We start from the raw sequence: 19,345 nt of genomic DNA on the forward strand, positions 1-19,345 counted from the left end.
AACGGCTGAATGCATGTGTTTAGGTAAAGTTATTTCTCATGTTAGATGTTAGTGGCATGTGTGAAAGCTCTGTTTATTACAGAATAACATGATAAGAAGCCTGTATCGAATTTTTAGCATCACCAGACATCTGATATTTTTTTTTTTTTTCTAATGGGAATCATAAGAAAGGATATTGTATTCATGGATGCAATTGTGAAAATTTTGAGGTTGCTGACAAGTTGCCTGGGACAATCCTGTGGTTGCCTAAATACACCGATGCTCTGGTTCCACTGCTGCAGAAATCCTCATTCACAGTTTTACCCTCTCTTGACCATAGCTTTTGTGACCCCTTTTTTCCTATTATCTCAAGTACCAGGCTTCCGGACACTGTGTCACTTCCAGTTTATTGCCAGCTTATAAAGGAGTACAATTACAGGACTCAGACAATTCCTTTAGCTTCCAATGCAATTTAGGATCCATTTCAAAAGTGCCCACCTTCCTTCAAAAGTCTTCAGCTTTCTTGTTTCAGTCGTCTTCAGAGACCATGTCTGTTTCTCTCCTTCCCCCATTACATGCACGTTCTCTTTTTCCACACACATTTCCATCATACATTAGATTCTTCCCTTTCCCAGACAGAGCCTCTGTTACCACTGGCACAATTCTTCAGTCTGTGGCTCCCCACACTTGTCACAGCCTTTCACTGGACCCTTTCATTACAAAAATCAGACATATGAACACCCTCATTTGTTTCTATCTTCTAGTTGCTAACAAGTTGTTATAATTTTTTAACAAGTTTGTTGGTAACACATTTATCAATATTTTTCATTTATCAATATTTTTCATTTATCTTTGTAAATTATCCAAGGAAATGCCATTTTGCACATAATGCTCTACAGAGGATAAAGTTGTCACTCCAGTTAGCTCTTGTTTTCATGATTTAGACTGAGCATTTCACTCCTGTAAATCCTTATCACAGTACTTTGTTGCAGACTTCAATTTTCAAATGATCTGCTTTTTAAACAAAAAAAAAAGTTAACTCTGATGCCATCTCATTTTAACAGCTTCTGAACATTTCAATGAATTACTTATCAGCTTTTCTTTTCCACTTCCAGCAATCTAGTTCAAAGCATGTACGATCCATTGCACAAGCCTCCCGTGCCCTTCCCTGCCACACCCCACCCAAGTAAATCCAAAACATTCTGGTAGAAGAATGGGGAACCCAGAAGTGTTTCTTTTGACACTTCATTCATTCAATTCTTCTGTCTTTTATTTTGGTGTTTGCCAAGGTTAGAACGGATGTAGTACTCCTGCATTCTTTCCTCATAGGGGAAAATGGAAGATCATAATGCAAAACCAAAAGAGACTGGTTAATTCTAGTTGTTTGTTGTATTTTTTTTTAAATAAAATTAAAAGGACAAAACCTATTCCCACTGAAGTCAAAGGGGATTCTTCCCTGAAGGGCTTTCAGTGATACTGCAATATAACCTGATGAGACTATCTGTTAGAGTGAGCAACATGTAAAACTCTGGGTTTCACAGCAGTCTGGCTCAATAACACTGAGATATCCTTTCAGTGCATCTTTTGGAGCTGCTACTAGCTGGAATAAATGGAAGGAGCTCTATAGCCCAACATGTGCAAGCCAGACCCATTTTCACACCTACTCATTTCATTTCTCACCCATCTCACTGTCTCTTTCCACTACAGTTCATTTACTACTGCTCAAGGCTCTAACAAGATGCCATCAAGTCATCCTACTGTGTCCATTTATACTGGTGGCAGCTGTATATCATTGTTACTGCTGCAGGAGAACTGGGGCAAGACTTAAATTTTATTCTAACTGTACACCTTTCATAATGCTAGTAAGCATATGCAGCTATGGAAACAGTGCTTATATCTGTAAGCCTTTGCCCTGATCTTTACTTACTGTCTTGTTTGATTTGCATTGCTCCTTGATGTTACAGGGTGACAATTTTGTCTCATTATCACATCTGTGGCCTGTAATATCTACAGATATAATACGAACAACAGGTTAAGAAGTAGCTGAACATTTAAGACATCTAAACTCTACACTACATTCTTTCTTGAAAATATTACAAACTTAAAACCAGGTTTGCAGTTGTGTCATTTTAGTGCTTAGTCTCCGTATCTGTCAGCAGAGAACAAAAAAATATTCCTGGAGGGAAATCCAGACTGACATGTGCCAATGGTGCCTGCAGGTTTTCCCTCTTTCATGTGTTTGCGCGTGTATGCGTGCATGTGCGCACGCGCACCTGCACATTGGTGCAGATATACATGTGCAGGTAAATGTACACAGACGCAGACAGATTCAGCATGTTCCTAGATAAATAGTTGAAGCTGTAAGAAAAGACGCTGTGCTTTAGTGAATAAATTAATACCTGTAAGAAATAAAACTGCTACCAACACTCACGATGGACAGTAAAAACCATGTTCTTTCCAACAATGACAAAGTAAACAACTTCGTATTTTATGCATAAAACCACTTTGATACTAAAAGAGTAATTTCATATCAAAGTTTCCAGTTCTGATTTTTATCCGTTTCCGTTTTCTCTTGTCATAATTTTTAAGACACCTCAAATCATTAGATTTCTAAATTAATGTATTTTAGTGATGAATTTGGGCACTTTTAAAGAGTACCCAGTACATCATTAAAATAAACTAATGCAGGCAAGTGACTTAGAAGCTCTAACAATCAAAAGAATACTTTTTTGGTTGTAATTAATATCTTTTTTCAAGATAATTTCTCTTATTAAAATATGTTAATTTACTTTGGTTACAGGTTATCTGAAACCTTCCTAAATGTCTGCTGCTAATTCCAGCTGGAGGCAATGTAACTTGAACCTAGAAGAATCAAGACCACATTTTTATTAACTTGAGGACAAGGCCCTAAATCCTTCAAATGTTATCCTTCAGGACACATGTTGCTTTCTTTAAACATGTACCTTGTTGCAGTATGTGTTGTAAAAGGACAGCAGTAGCACGAGAACATATCTGTCATTACAAAAATGGTCTATTCATAGCATTGTCTGACAAAGCACCTTTAGTAACAAGGCACCCTATTCAGAGATCTAATTTTTGCAGACATTTATATGCCAAATTAAAAAAAAATCTCTGTGATGGTGGGTTTAATGAGGTACTTTGTTATTCTCTGTAATAAAAATTAAAAGAGAGAGACAGAATTCTTCAGCTTAATTGCCACATCTGTTATTAGGCACTTTACTGTGATTGACTGGAGTGTATGTGTCAGAGACTGTGCCAGAAAACAGGCAAACTTTGTAAGCAGACTTATAACTTACAGCCCAACTGGCATTAGCAGCATCTCTTACAACTTCTACTGCCACACAGTTAAAACTACAGGAACATTGGCCTTGGTTCAGTCATTCATTAAAAATAAAAACAAGTATTGCAAATTGGAGGGGGGTGGGGGGAAGGGTGCTAAAGGGAAATTAAAAGCATTCACTGTTTTCATAAGGAAAGGCGGTGGTCATCCGAATGTGTGAATGAGCCATCTCTCATTAACAGATGAGACACATACGCAATCCAGAGTTTGGAAGCTGCACAGGACGAAATCTCACATTCAGTAGTACATCTGCAGCTTTATTTTCCTAGCAGACAAGCAATCATCTGGGAGGGCAGTGAAAAACAGCACAGCATTTGCAGGGCCACTGGACGATCACAGTGAGGGAGCTTCTGGGAAGACCGAAAATGGAATGGATGCTCTCCTTTGATCTGTGTGGAAATTTGGGATGAAACCGGAACTCGCTCATGAAACTGCTTGCTCTTTCTGAAATCCAGTGCAGCCCAACAGTTCAACACTGCCAGCATTTGCCAGGTCGCCTCACTGGCTGCAGCAGGGACACTCCAGGCAGCTTAGCAGGGCACTTTGTGCAGAGGCAGCAAACCTGACTGCAGCGCCCTGACGGCAGACAGTGCAAAGAAGTAGGGGAAAGTAAAACCCATATAAGAGGGAGAGATCAGAGGATCTACACCAAGGGATCCTGTGTTATTGGGAGGAAGCACATCCCTCCTCCTGCCCATGGGCATATGCTGCGTGATGCTGACGACTGACTTTTGATGACTAAAGACTGAGATTCACAGTCACAACACCTGGTGAAAACTCCATGCTTGGACTGGCCAATAACTGCTATTACACTGGTTTTACTACCAGCTGATCTTCCATTGGCTCTAAAAACTAAGCTCTTAACATCTACCAGTCCTGACATAGCAAAATTACTCTGGGCTTACACACACCTTCTCCCTCGACTAACTGCTTATTTCCAATTTCACACAGGCTTTCCACTAGGAGCACAGAAATGTATGTTGCTATTGTTAGCGAGGAAGACAGACAGGCCAGCTGCCATATTGCTTAAAATTACTACTTTTCATTCATTTCATCCAGTAAGGAGCAAACGATTACTTGACCTTCCTTACCAATTTTCTGCGTTGCTCTAGAGAGTGCAGAGAAAGGTAGGAATGTGTAGAAGAGCAATGAAAACTGTACCGATACCCATTGCATCCACTCCTGAAAGGCAGAAGGATGCCCTTGTGTTGAAAGCTAAAGCTAAAGCAAAGCTGTCTACCACAGGCTGGAGCAAGTGACAGGCGCTTCATCTGACCCAACCTATCAGCTGCACAGTGAACTAATCCATCAATAAATCTTTCTTCTCTCTGGAGGGCAGATTGGGACACTCTAATTCCCTTCCTTCAGGGGAGCAAGTGACCATTTTTTGGAAAGAGCCTCCCCCAGTGAGTGAGATGAGCCAGGGCAGATGCTCTCTGTCACTGTCTGAAGGTCTTTGTTGTGCTCTCAGGAGTCCAAGGCTACTCCACGCTGCAAGGGGTTCCAGCAAGTTTCCATGTGGCGCTTTATCTCTGGGGTCTCCTTCCTCTCATGTGCCTTTTGCAAATACCTTATCTCCCTCAACCTCTTTAATTTAGCAAAAGATAGGATTCACCTACTTAAGCACACTTACTTTTCAGTATATGTAACGTAATAATCTCACAGATAGTATTTTTATCAACATAATGTCCTATAAGATCTACAAAACTTTAAGACCATAAGGCTTTTTTTATTTTCTTAAGGCTACTCTTAATAACCACACTATATATGGAAAGTATTTAGACTCCTGTCTTAATGTTTTATCTCATTTCATAAAACAAATTAACAGCAGAGCTGAAAACAGAATTCAAGTCTGCTAGTCTCCGTTTTCAGCCCACCCTCAGGACCCATGCCACCAGTTCAATACTTTGCCACAGCAGCAATAACTTGCACATTGTGCTTACAGTGCTTACCATGGGTGCGCATCAGAATAATGAAATACATACTTTTGGGTCTTAGACACTCACAGAGATATCACCTCACACAATATCACAAATGACAGAGTTTTTAACAGATTTGGGTCACCTCTGAAGAGGCCAATAACGCCCTTGTCTCTGTCTGCTTTTCTAATTCTTTATTTTTCCCACTGGTATTCTTGTTGTAAACTGCAATGAAGAAAAACACACCTATATGCCTAAGAGAAAATGTCAATGTACTAAAACTTTTATATTTCCCTGGAGATAGGGAATACAACAGAATGCAGGGAAAGTTTTGGAGGCATAGTGAGAGACTCCCACAGGAGAAGAGGAGGAAGCTTAAAGTACACCATAGAATGCAGCCTCCAGAGACGTTTCTGAATGCCACTAGGCATTTTTGGGTGACTGGAATGGGTTTCTACTTCATTCCAAAAACTTCCTACAGAAGACCAAGAGGCAGCAACCTCAGACTTTTTTTACATCTCCTCTCACTGCCAGATGAGAAAAAGCATTTCCTCCCCACATCCCAGCACTACTCTGGCAAACCAAACCAAACAAAGCAAGAATCTATTTTCTGAGGCTGATCCACTATCAAAATGAAAATCGACTGGTAAAAGGGTGTGGTACACACAGAAAAGTTGACAGCCTGAAAAGACACAAAAAAATTCTTCTGTATTTTAGAGGCACAGACCAGAACCCCAAGTCACTGCATCCTTTGAGGTTCACTTACCATGAACACACATCCTGGCTGTCATTATTCATACATCATGCAAATCATGCTAACTGGCATAAAGTAATGTTCAGCAAGAAAGAGTGGAGCATATCTTAGAAGTATAATAAAGTTGTAGAGGAACAATATTGTCCCAGAGGTGAGATTAAGTCTCCCAGCAATCTGAAATGGGTTATGGAGATGGAAAAATCTACCAACAGCAGTAGGGATACTTAAAGCAAGGAAGTATCTCTCTTGCTGTGTTTTTGTTTCATTTTTCAACAACTACTCACCCAGTCTTCTTGTTCAATAATTTAAAAACCAGTATTTCGGGGGGTTCAAAGGTTAAACAACTTCCACAGAACTAATGAAACTCACTTCTATCCAGTACCATCTTCATTCTTGAAGTGGTGAAGCCCTGTGGCATACCTGCATGGCAGTATTTGCAACATGTAGTGCCTTTAATCCAAAACAGCCCTAAAGCATGAAGGGCAGTAATGTTGCTATGCGTTCTCGGCAGAGTCCATTACAGAGCTGGCAATTTAGCTTTTTTCTAAAAGAAAATTTAATAATCTACTAAAGGAGGCCAGTTTTTCTGGCTTTGGTGGAGGCAGCTTTGGGGTATCTGGACAACAGAGACGTCTGTGTTCACAGATCCTACAATGCATTACCCAGGCGATGCGCAAGGGATCCGTCTTCATGCTCCTCACCTCAGTTACTCTGAAGGTCCACTGATTTCACTTGAGTTATTCCTGATTTACTCAATGCAAGTAGGAAAATTGTGCCCTCAGCCTCTGTTCTCTAACACCTTTTAAAGAAATGAAACTAGCTAAAATTAATTAAAAAAAAAAAAGGCACATTCTTTGCACACAGCTAAAATCTTCATTAAATCTACCTCTCAATTTAAAATACACATTTCAATGTCACTGGCAGGTACACTTCAGAAACAGTTGTTATTTACAATATCAGTCTGGGGAAGGAAAAAAAAAAAAACCCAGAAAAAAAGATTAAAAGATCAAATTACTCCTCACTTCCAAACAAGCCCGGCCACAGCTGTACATCAGCTTCCGAGCAACTGCTCCACAAACATACAACAGGGCTTCTGTCTTCCCACAGGGTTTGCTCGGGTCACCCGCATGTGGCGTGGATTAAAGCAGCACTAAAGTTCCATTACAGAGCAGGCGGAGCCGCGAGTTATACGCACAAGCCGGCGGTGTGGCTGGTGAATGCCGCCTGGTGCGCTGCCCAAGGGGTCTCCCCCAGCGGCGGGGGGAGCCCACGCACAGCTCTTCCACCGTCCACGGCCAGGGCAGACAAAAAGGGCCCAAACAGTTGTTCTGCTTTTACATTTTCACTGTTTAAGCAGCATGAAGTCTGAGGGAAGGAGGCAAGCGTGTTAAGAGGGGGATTTGTAGGCAAAAAGAGGCTAGTGAAGAGACCATGATTTTCGTGGTGGCAGAGCAATGGAGTCAAGCAGCCTGTGCAAATTGTGACATTTTCTTTAGAAACACCATTGTCAAAACTGGAGACCAGAGGGAGGCGCAGCCCCCCCATGGCAAACACGTGAGTACGCAGTGCAGAGGCTCCCTGTATGGGGTGCCTCTGCAACCTGCCGGAAAGGGAGAGCTCATGCCTCAGCGCCTGGGTTGGCTACAGCCAGAGCACCCAAGCCCACACAAAGCCCATACCCTGGACAAGGTTTCAGACCTCAGTCCTCTGCATGGGAGGGGAAGGAGATGGTCTTAGCAGGGCTGTTGAACTTGGTAGACCACCAGCCTTCCTGCACCTCAGCAGGCAAGCGAAGCAGCCAGCAGGGCCAAGGAGGTGGGCTTTTTGCTCGATAAAATGACATTGAGAAACTGCACAGCATTATGTATTTTTTCTTTCTTATGGGTCATGCCAGGAAGACAACACCAGCCCAAATCAGTGGCAGCAATCATCCAGCCATAGATGCCCAGGTCTTCGTCATGGCAGGAGAAAAACCAGCATCTTAATTGGCATTCTTATGCATAAAAAGCAATCGTGTGGTTAATCAGAATCCACTAATATAAAAAACCAAATAATAATAATAATAACAATAATAATAATAATAATATAATGCACTGCAGCCAGTGAAACACTTCTCAGCTGCAGTATATCAGAAACTCCCACCAAAGGGCAAAGCAACACCAGCCTGAGGGAGTAACGGTACCAGGCTTTTTTTCTGCCTCTCTTCCACAGTCTCCTGCCAGCATATGGCCAATGAGGACAGGTATTAATTATTTAACTGCTTCACCTTTGCTGCTTTGAGGAATGAGGCCTTTGTATGGGAGAAGAGGGTGTGAAGTTGCAGCAGAGGACATAGAGTCCGTGATGGAAGAGCCACCCAGGGTTTGTAGATATTCACCTGCTCACTCATAAAGCACTTGGGAACTCACAAAGCATGTGAGTAACAGCCTGGAAGTAGCATCATAAAATTAGAGGAAAATACGACAAAGGTACAAGTGGGACTTCCATTTAGGAGTTCACAAAAACTGGTTAGACTTAGATGTCTGTTTATTCCTATTACACTTATCTAGATTTTCTATGAAAGAAACACCTCTCTAGAGAGGATATAAACTAAGACTGGTTGAACAGAACTGATAAATCTCCTTCCCATCTTTCCAGGAAATCTTCTGGAGGTGTTTAGATTCCTGAAAGACTCCTAGTTGCATCATAAAAAACAAAATTTCATAAGTTTCCAAGTCACTGAAATCAGTAATTTGGATACTTCCAATGCACCAGAAAATATCTAAGGGATGGGAGAACCTGACAACATCAAACAGGACCATCAGAGCTTACATCATGAAAGACAGCAACACCTATACCAAAATGTACATAGCAGGCAAGAATCACACTGCACCATCTCTTCCTTAAGTCCTACCCATAATTTTTAAAATACATACATGTCCCTGTCTTCTGTGGTCCCAAAACCAAACATGTTTTTGTGTAGGATGTTCATAGTGACATGAAAATCTAAGAGATTCTTACGCACAAAAAAAGTAATTATATGGGTAATTAAAATCCACTGCTGTCATAAGGCTGTGCAGTGGCCTACAGACATCCTTTAATGGCTGCACATCCAGAGATCACATGCATCCTTTCTACAGTGCTTGCAAGAGAAAAGGAAATCCTAATTTCTACACAGGCTGGCACCCTTCTAACACAGTTTAAAAAAATTATTAGGTACCAATCGTTTTCTTGAGGACTGAAAAAAAAAAACAAAAAAAACACAAACAAAAAAAAAATAAAAAACCAACAAAACAGCCTGTCTAGCCCAGCTTTACCCTCAGCAATCATTTATTCACCCGACTTACTCTGACAGATCACTGAATTTCTTAGACCAACAGCTCAGTTTCCCTCTGACTCCAGCTGGACTGTATCATCAGTATTTCTTTCTGTTTAAAAGATTTACTAAAGCATGTAAGGTAAACCCTGGGGGAGAAAGCTGGTCAAGAGTCTAATTATGCCAACCTTGCTCCCCAAACCAAACACCTCCTGGTTTTTTTTCCCCCCAGAGCAGTGAGACTCTTCAAGCATACTAAAGTTGAAGAAAAAAGCAACAACCACCAAAAAAACATCCAAGTGTCAGGCCAAAAGTGGCTGGGATTTTTAATTACTTGTACAATTCAGACAAAATCATTAAGCTCTCTAGTTTTGATCCTCAACCACAAGCAACTTGGCATAAAAAGGAATTTGTGAGCAAAAGCGCCAAGTTCATACAGAGCCCACTACAACTCCCAGGCGTCATGTTTTTGGAGGCCAGGGTGCAGGCGCAAAAATCATCAGCTCTTCAGGCACTTGTTTATTTAAATAGAGCTACGAATATATGGTGCTTCTTGATTTATCGTTTGTGCCCCAAATGCAAAATACAGCCTTACCCTCTTTAGATTAATTCTTGATGACACAAAACTCTTAATATAGGCATAAGTAATTTTGGTTATCATCTCTCTCAAGAGTAAAGACACAAAACCCTCTAAAGAAAAGCCTAATGACAGAGAACTGAATAAATAAAAAGATGAATTATTTAATACTACTCTGTCACCTGTTGCAAAAATGCTTTCTGTTCCTCTTTGCACTTCAAAAGTTTCTCTAAAGTAAAACATTCACTGGAAAAGTGTAAACAAAGTAGGAAAAACATGTCACTATAAACAAAACACATCTGCAGAATAGGAAATAATTTTATATTTTGAATTTATTTATTCAGAAAGCATAACAGTCAGAGCAAAATGAAAAAACATATTTGAACCTTACATGAAATTAAAGAAATTGAACTCATGGTGCTTTGTTTCTATACCAGTACCAATACAACAACAAATGGGCAAAGACTGCTGCGTAAATTATGTTTTTCCCTTAAGCTAGGTGTTTAAGAGCAAATACCATTCAAAAGCAAACACTATTTTAATAAGGTCCTCAATCAGAAAAGAGAAAGGAAGTGAGGGAAAGAGAGGGAAAGGGGAGAAAAGGAAAAGTAAAAATGGGGAAAAAAAGAAAAATGGGGAAAAAAAGAAAAATGGGGAAAAAAAGAAAAATGGGGAAAAAAAGAAAAATGGGGAAAAAGTAACATTCAGCAGTAGCTAGAAAATGAGGCCAAAGTGCCTTTGCCAGGTGTGAGCACCAGTGACTCTGTTCATCATCAGGTGCCATCTCCTGTGCACTGGAGAAGAAAATCGAGCCCTCAGGCCTGCAAAGGTGAAACAGTTGTTTTTAAACAAACACATTTCTAATTGAAGAGCTTTCCACTCCAGCTGCTGTATCATATTTTTCAAGGAGATTTACAATGGCTGACGCAAGTGTGCTGCGTTTGGGGCCAAGATTGCTACAGCTTACAAGTTGTCAGGGACATTTCTTCATGTATCGAGTGCTCCGATCCTTGCCGGTGATCTTGAACCCTTTGAAGAGGGTTTATAAGTCACCAAAGAAATGCTTCCCACAAACACACATACGCATTACTTGTGCCTAAGTTCCAGTGATCATAACGTGTGTGTGATGACAGACCAGGGCAGTCCAAAATATTCTAAAAACTTTAGAGGAAATTAAAACTCAGTTATACATGCTCAAAAGCGCACTGTAGGACGCCATCTTGTAGCATGGACCAAAGGAACTGGAAGATCTACTTGGTCTGTTGATACACGCTGTCTTATTCCCACCATGTCTGTCCTCAGTGCTGTGTTAATTGTTTTTTGCCGATTCCTGACAGCAACTTCCAAAAACCATAAACAAATCAATTATGTCATTTAGTACTTACAACTTAACCGGTCCTTAGTGCACACACACCCACACACACACATACGTCTTTTATTTCTCTTTTAACACACAAGTGCTTCCAGCGTATTCACGTTCTCGGGGTGACCAAGCTTAGTCTGAGTACTGGCTTTGGGAGGATCTGATGCCAGCCAGCCGTGCATAATGGCCTCTTTGTCTGGCTGTCACATGAACAGCATTGTGTTACAATCATTGTCACTCTGGGCTTAAACTGCAAGGCATGCTTTCTCACAAAACATTAACTTTGGGGGTTCTTTTTGGCAGAGCCCTGTGATCGAAACTCTCTCGCTCCTCCAGTTAATCAGTTCTGCAATGCTGAAACTGTAAAAGTCAAGATTCAAAAGCTCTCATCCAGATCAACTGATTCTGAAACTTCTCCACAGGCCACGGGAAGAAAGGGGCAAGTAACATAAAATAGCCATAGTCTAAATCACTATGCATGAATCAACACCAGACTCAAGTGTTGAGGAACACAGTTAATGAAAAATAGACTGCCATAGTACAAAAGGTCTGAATGAATCCAGTCATAGTGAAAACATAGAAATGAGTTTGATTTAGTTGCAGTATGTGAGGTCAGAAGGATACCACCACAGTAGCAGGATGCCCCTAAAATGCAGTTTAGGAGACGACAAGCACAGCATTGCAGCTGCAAATTCCTACCTTTTGTTCCACCAGCGAACAACCTCACTGTTACCTGTGTCTACAATGCAAGGCAGATGCACCCTGTAGCCCTGATCTTTAGATATGAATTATGACGGTCAAAACTGCATGTCAAAACGAGACTGCAGCATACAGCTTCCTCCAACACAAGCTGGCCCCCCATGGGAAACCCCAACGCACAGGCAGAGCTGGAGCTGGGGAGCTCTCAGGCAGCTCCCATATCCCGGGGCTGGTACCGCTGCAGAGTGACTGCAGAGCGCATGCGGTGTGTGGCACTGCCAGATTCACTGCGAGCCATGGATGAGGATCTCATCATGACTTCTCCTAAGCCCTTCAACAGCACAGTATTTTGTTTTGTTACAAATAACAGTTGGGGACCGGAAAAACCTCAAGTCAAAGTTATCTCCACCTTGAGTATTTTTCTCCTGTACTTCAGAAAAATGTCTGGAAGATAAAATCAACACATTTCCACAAGACAAAAATGAGCAATGTGCCAGGTGGCAATGTTACTACTTTCTATGTAAATCCTTTAAATTCACCAAGACCCCAAAAAAAGTCCTGAAAAGCAGATAAACAAGATTTCTATATATGAGAAACTTCAAAAGATGCTGTGAACATGATGAACTCATTGAGACTCTGCACAGATGTCTTTGTTTTCATTAATGAAAAATATTCTCACAGGGCTAAGACCAAAATATGTTAAGAAGGATATCCTCCTACCCTTACTGTGTCTCTGAATCATTCTGTGCTGCATATATTTGTCTCATACGCTTGCCTATAGAATAAAACACTACTCACTTTTATGAGGGCTTGCAGGATCTACCCCTGAAGGAGATAAGTGCGATGGCAGCAAGAACTCATAGCATAATGCTTGCAATGTACAGAAAATTTTACAAAGCAATGGCTTCTTTCCAAAAGAAATGGGAGTGTGCATGGAACAAGCTACCAGCTTGCTTTTGTTTTCCATTCAGTTCGTTTCATGTTCCTTTGCAGTCCATCAAAGTAACATACCTTCTGCTAAGTTCCAGTGTTGTATTCCACCCTGCTACTGCTCATAGACATGTCAGTCACCCTAAACACACATTATTGCTCTCTTGATAATTTTTCTTTCTTGAGCAGCCTTGACCAGCCCTCCCTCTTCTCTACAACCTCCACCATTGTTTTGAGCACACCCTCCCAGACCAGCACTGCCCATGAGAGACACCACCAGGCTGGGTCACGGCCCCCAGGTCTCATGCCTGGTCAACTTCACACACACCACAAAACCTTGCTGGGGGTATTCCCTTGTCCAGCCTGACAAATCCACCTTCTGCATTGCCCTAACGTCGTGACTTCTGCAATCCTCCCCTTGCCTTTCATGGCCTATTTCCATGCCCAACATGTCTCGTACTTAACAAGATGCTGACCCCTTCTTTGGGAGGGCCATGGTCCCAGCCCTCCTGCTGTTTCAAGAAGTACTTGTACACTGCTTCTTATTTGAAGACTCTCACCTGAAAAAACTACCATTAACCCCTTTAAACATTTTAAATTTCTGTTATTTTTGTTGAATAATAATATGACTGTGGCTTGACAATTTTTTTCATTATTTCATTGTCCTTCCTTTTTTCCTAATTGAGTTTTGTCTTAAATTTTAGATTATAAAAGCCAAGATAATTTTTACTATTGGTTTTGTGCTGTTGTGCTCCTGTGACCAGAGTGGCGGGATAACAGAGCCATACAACCTACAGCTGTTAGTGCTAGTGTTTATGTTTTAAATATAAGACACATTAATATGAAGTCTTCATATTCAAGTTTCCTCCCAAGAGTTAACTTGCATCTCTTTGTGGTCAACGAAAATAATTTGGTAGGCTTAGAAGAGCGTTCTTTTACAGCAGCAGAAAAAAAGATTATGTTTCTTTCATGGGGTCACACAGCAAGTCAGTGTCAAAAGTTAAAATTATGCTTTCTGCTTCCCAATCTATATTCTTCCGTTGTCTTGCACATCAAAAGAGCTCAGAATTAGTACCTCATTGCTGACTATGGACTAATTTCTCTGACAATCAGATACAAAACAGATAACACATGAAGAGCTGGCTGTCTACATTTTAAGATGTAGTGTGTATATCTAAATGTGTATATCCAAAGGCATGAACCACAAATCCTTACACAAGCAAAACATCAACTAAAGACCAGACAGTCTGAATGGGTTAATTAACAAGAATGCTGACACAATCAATAAAGCTATTCTATCAAAGCCAATCCCTCCCCAGAATACTCCTCCTATTTTTCTGACAGATGGCTTTAGATGATACATACTCTTTCCAGAAGAAAAACATTTGGAATATCAAGACACAGATTCTTCTCATCAATGAAAAAATAATGCAGTTATATCTAAGTTCTTGATAGGCTGATTCTAGCATATGTTTCAAATCTTCAAAGGGGAATACAAGTACCAATTACAGGGAAACTCATCACTTAGTATTAAAAATCAGGGTCAAATTCCATAGCTGACAATCAGTTGGTAACATAACTACTATATAGTAAAACCTGGTGCCATTGGCATCATTCATCAAGGGAGACACTGCTTCATGGGAATAAGGATGTAGGAACTTTGACTATAATTCCACTACTCCACATCTAAAGAAAGGCTTCTTCTAGATTTTTACTGCTCTGTTCCATTTAAAAAATTAATATTCTGGATGACATCCATGTTACAGTATTCTCTGTGAAAGAATAAACATATCTTTTTTTTGACTAAAACTGTAGCACATATGCAAAGAATATATTTATTTTTTTCCTTCCTCAAAACCCACTTACTTTCCCTAATGAGAAATGAAAATGCCTAGACAAGAAAAAGTTATGTCTCTACATACCAGGTGCAAAACTCCTGCCAAATAATCTGAATATAAATTCAAGGGATCCTTACCAGCTGCAGTCAAAAGCCCACTCCAAACTCTGTTAGGTGTTAATCAAACTTAAGTATGTTAGTGCACGATTCCCGTGTTCTCTGCATAGATGTGTTAACTGCTTTCATTAAACTTCATTTGCTTCCCTAGCTGTATGTCCCCATACAGCAGAATATACCCTATGTTTGTAAAAACGTGGTTATGAGAGTGGCCGAAGGAGCGTTCACTTACTCAAACTCTTCACCTGCAGTGCAGGAACAGCTCATTTAACACTGCAACCCCTGGAGAGGTCCTCCCGGTGCCCATGCTGTGAGGACACAACCCCACACCTCCAGTCGCAATTTAAGTGTTGGCATTAGCTACACATATTTTAGCTAGAGCAGCTAAGTGGTAAAACGTATGGTATACAAAGGGCTAAAGCATCATGCTCTCAAGGCAAAGGCACTACGGTTTCTGTCTCCTGGGGCTGTCTGTGGGGAGTCAAAACTGGCGTGCACAGCCCTGCCCCTGGAGAACAGTGCCAACAGTGGACTGTTTCACCACCTGATACTCAAAATGGGAACTCTGATAAGTGATTTTCACGGAAATCAAATGGATACCAGCTTACTTCCCACAGGTCACTCAGCAGTCAGCAGCTGAGTTTTTTTTTGCAAGACATGGATTGTAATCAGTGAGCGAGACACAGAAAATTCATTGCCAGTCCTGCGAACTGCTCGTCTTCTAGCAGAGACATGTAACACTCCAGGCTTAAAACTGCACCATGTTAAGAAGCCAAATGCAAAGCCAAACCATCTCCACAGCATATTAACAATCAGTACTAGCATGATGCAACTGATCCACCTCTTGTGGGAGTGATACGCATTTAGATTTGATTGTATGACAAGGCCACATGGAGATTAGTTGTCTGCGTAATAAAAATCAAATCAATTTTACTAGATGAGGTCCCATGTTTTGATGCTGTGCAGGTGCATGAGTTATATGAGCAAACAAGTAGAAACTTGGGCATAAATTAACTTGTTTGTCCAGCTTATTAAAAGTCTGGAGCGCACCTGCCCAGCTGGCCTTTCTAACTTGAGAGAGAAAATGAAAATAGGCTTCCTAATACCATTTCATTTGCAGGGCCATTGAGTAGCAACCGATACAGATAATTTGGCCACCCAGGCTGTTATTTTCTTAAATTCTGTCTCCAGCTCAGGCAGTTGCACGCCCCTCTGCACTTCAAGAAGAACGCACATACCTAATTACATATGCTTTCCTCCTGGTATTGTGTTATTGGGCACAAATGCCATTTAGGGGTGTTGACAAGGAAACTGAAGCCTGAAGCCAGCTTTACGTTTCAGTCTCACATCAGACATGCTGCTCAGTCAAAACATCTAAGACTTTTCAGCATAGGTCTGAAGCTTATCTTCTGGGAAACAAATGTTACTCTCCAGACTTGACTTCTTTTTTTTTTGTGTTCTTCCAAGTTGCTGGATAAAAACGTTTTTCCTAAATAGAGTCATTATGTTAATCTGCTTTTCAAACTGCTGCTGCCAAAGCTCAGTTACAAACCTGAGAAAGTATGCCATGAAACATCTACACTACCGACGGCATGTTCCAAGCTGAGGCTTTAAACTCGCTTTATAATCAAAAGTTGGTACTTGAGAAAAACTTCAGAGCTGTAAACGATTCCAGGAAAATCATGCCTGCTTGGACTACACTGAAATACTGAATGACTGGCAGCAACATTTAAGTAATTTTTAAGATTACCAAAAAGCCCTGCATTCCCAGCTCATTCTAGGAAAAGCAGCTGCTTATTTTTCCTAATTGATTTGTGCCTACATTTCCAGATCGAGCCTACTTCTTGGCTGAAACACAAAACAGGAAATGTTTACACTACTATGACTGTCGCCAAAAGAAAATCTGTACAGGATACCACACAACTGAGAATTTCACTAGGCAGCTTCTGCTGAAAGACGTATGCTGGAACAAAGTCAAGTTATTAAACAGATGTGCGTTTTCACATGCAGGTCATGCTTATCTACATATATACACAAACATCCCTCTATCTCAGTACGTACTCTCGTTCCAGTCTCTGCTTAGGACTGCCAAAAGCTTTCCGTGAAAACGAACGGTGGCCTTTAAAAAAAAAAAAAAAAAAAAGATCTTTTCGCCCAAATCCTCCGCCCTGCGGATAGCCTGAGCTGCCTGGCCCCGGCTCCGGACCGCCAGCGCGGGTTGCGAGCCGGGGAGAGCCCGCTGATGCCGCCCGCCGCAGCCCCAGCGCCGCCCCGCCGCCGGGCCACCCACCCCCGCGACGACGCGGGGAGACACGCGCGGGCGCCTGGCTGCTCCCCGCCGCGGCCCCCGGGGCTCCTTTGCCGAGGGCAGCCCCTGGCCCGCCCGGTTCCGCTCCGCTCCGGGGGCGATGCCGCCTCGCCTCGCCACCCCGCTCCTCCCCGGGGGCGCCGCCCGACCCGGGGTGCCCCCGCATCCGCGCCCGGCACCGCGGCCTCCCGGAGCCGCACCTGCGGGGCGGGACGGACGGGACGGGACGGACAGACGGGTCCCTGCCTACCTGTCCTGCGGGCGCCCTCCCCGTCCGATCGGGTGCCGGGAGCCACGGGCTGCCGCCGCCGCCGCTGCGCCGAGCGAGGTGCGGTGTGTGCTGCGGGGCCAGCGGGGAGCAGCCCCTCCTCCTCCTCCTCGTCCTCGTCCTCCTCCTCCTCCTCCTCCTCCTCCTCCTCACCCGGCCCGTCCCGTCCCCGCCCCTGGCCCCGGCCCCCGAGCAGCGGCGTGTAGCCGCGACGGACAGACACACAGACAGTCAGGCAGGTAGACGGCCACTTAACCCCTTACACGCTTTTCGGGTTGGTGTCGCCCGCGGGGCGCTCCCCGCCGCGGATGTTGCCTCCCCCCCCCCCCAAAAAAAAAACCCAAACCAAACAAAACCAAAAAACCCCAAACAAAAAAAAAACCCAAACCAGCCTCTCTCCAGCCACTTGCAGGCAAAGTGAAAGCTACATGGGCGCCTCAGAGGTCATTTTGTTCAGCCCGGTGAAAAGTGGGTACCTGCCCAGCAGGTGACCGAGGAATAAAACTGAGCTCCGCCAGAAGACCCAGATCCACAGAAGAACAAACGTCATCTGCTCCCCTCCGCTGCTGATTGAGAAAGGAAGGACACCATTACTTTTCCACTACTGTATTTAAGTGGAGATACCTGCTATTCCCCAGATATTCCAGGTAAATCAGACCTGTGAGCCTGCTTCGTGACTCGAGTTGCAGCATGGAGCACGGAAAGGAAAATGTTTCGCAAAACTCAGCAACCGCGACTTGTGGCTTTATACAAAAGAGAGCCCAAAAGACTCGCAAATATCGTCCCACCCCCACATGCACACACCCTTTTATCACAGCCTTTGCACGAGAAACAAACGTTAGGTTGTTTTAAATGTGACAAGCAGTCATAAATCACAGTAGCTAATCTACCAAATTGGCTTTTGCAAGGAGAAGCCTGCCTTGCGTAACTGGTATTATTTTGGCTATAGATGGAATTTCGCTTTTTGTACTTCACGTACTAAGAAGTTGTGCCACTGAAGCATCCTTTTCCTTGCAGAAGAGCGGGTGGGTTTTATCGCTGCTGACGGCTCAGGCTGGGGTGCGAAAGCAGCGCCCCGTTTGCGGGCAGGGCAGGGCAGGGCAGGCGACGGCCAGGGAAGAGCTGGGGCTGGGTGTGCTGGAAAGCAGAGACACCTGCTGTTGCTGCAGGCGTCGGGGCGCTCAGAAACTCGTTCAAGCAGAGGTCGGCAGCTACACAGCCAGAATAGCTGTAATACTCTCTCTAGATGGTATCTTCGATTTACGGGAAAAAAAAAAAAAAAAGCGATGACCCAAATTTTTTTGTCACATGCATTCCTGATCGTTGTATCTAAACCTATGAGAATTAATGGCAGTTTTGGTCTGATCTCAAGCCTAAAAGATTTTTAAAAAACCCACTAAGGAATAGCACTAAGATGGAAAATACAAAAAAAAAAACTTATATTTTTCAAGCTGATGTAAATTTAGCATCCTAATTATAGCCAAGTTTTTTAAGGTGATCCAGAACGAAATGTTAATTGTCTGCATAAGGAGTTGATCTAGCTACCTGAAGATGACCAGTGTCAGTTGTATACTTGTTACTTAAATTTGGTTTACTTCATTATCCTTCATGGGAGCCTGTATCTGTTTGCCCCTTCTCAATGTATGTGCCTTAAGATTTGTTAGTGTTTTAAAACACTACGGTTTCTCCAAAGTGGTAAGTTTGTAATTTAGCTGCACATCACTATTCCTCCAGTTTTGGTATCAGAAAGATATATGCATTCTCAGATTCCCAGTTAACATAAAAAATGAAGTTATGCCAACTGTGTGTTACTCCTTTTTGACATCTCTTACAACTTGAAGAACTTCCTGTTTCTTTTAATCATTTGTTCATCTGTAACGTATGCATATAAACATGAAATAGTAAGAAAATATATTTTTCATTCTCTTTTGCACTAAG

At 42.4% G+C, this 19,345-nt stretch overlaps 1 protein-coding gene across 2 annotated transcripts in view; it reads right to left on the reverse strand.

The window, feature by feature from the left end:
• The window catches only part of MEGF10 (multiple EGF like domains 10), a 106,286-nt gene extending 88,806 nt beyond the window's left edge, over nucleotides 1-17,480 (reverse strand). Inside the window, exons 1-2 of one of the 2 annotated variants that reach the window (XM_064438368.1) lie at nucleotides 17,390-17,480; nucleotides 16,893-16,950 (exon numbers count right to left, since the gene is read on the reverse strand). The gene's annotated coding sequence lies outside the window, so the exon portion shown is untranslated. The remainder of the gene's footprint in view (nucleotides 1-16,892; nucleotides 16,951-17,389) is intronic. The other variant, XM_064438367.1, reaches the window with a different exon arrangement.
• Between the last annotated feature and the right edge of the window lie 1,865 nt (nucleotides 17,481-19,345).

The sequence above is a fragment of the Phalacrocorax carbo genome, chromosome Z, assembly GCF_963921805.1.
Source record: "Phalacrocorax carbo chromosome Z, bPhaCar2.1, whole genome shotgun sequence".
Taxonomy (NCBI): domain Eukaryota; kingdom Metazoa; phylum Chordata; class Aves; order Suliformes; family Phalacrocoracidae; genus Phalacrocorax; species Phalacrocorax carbo.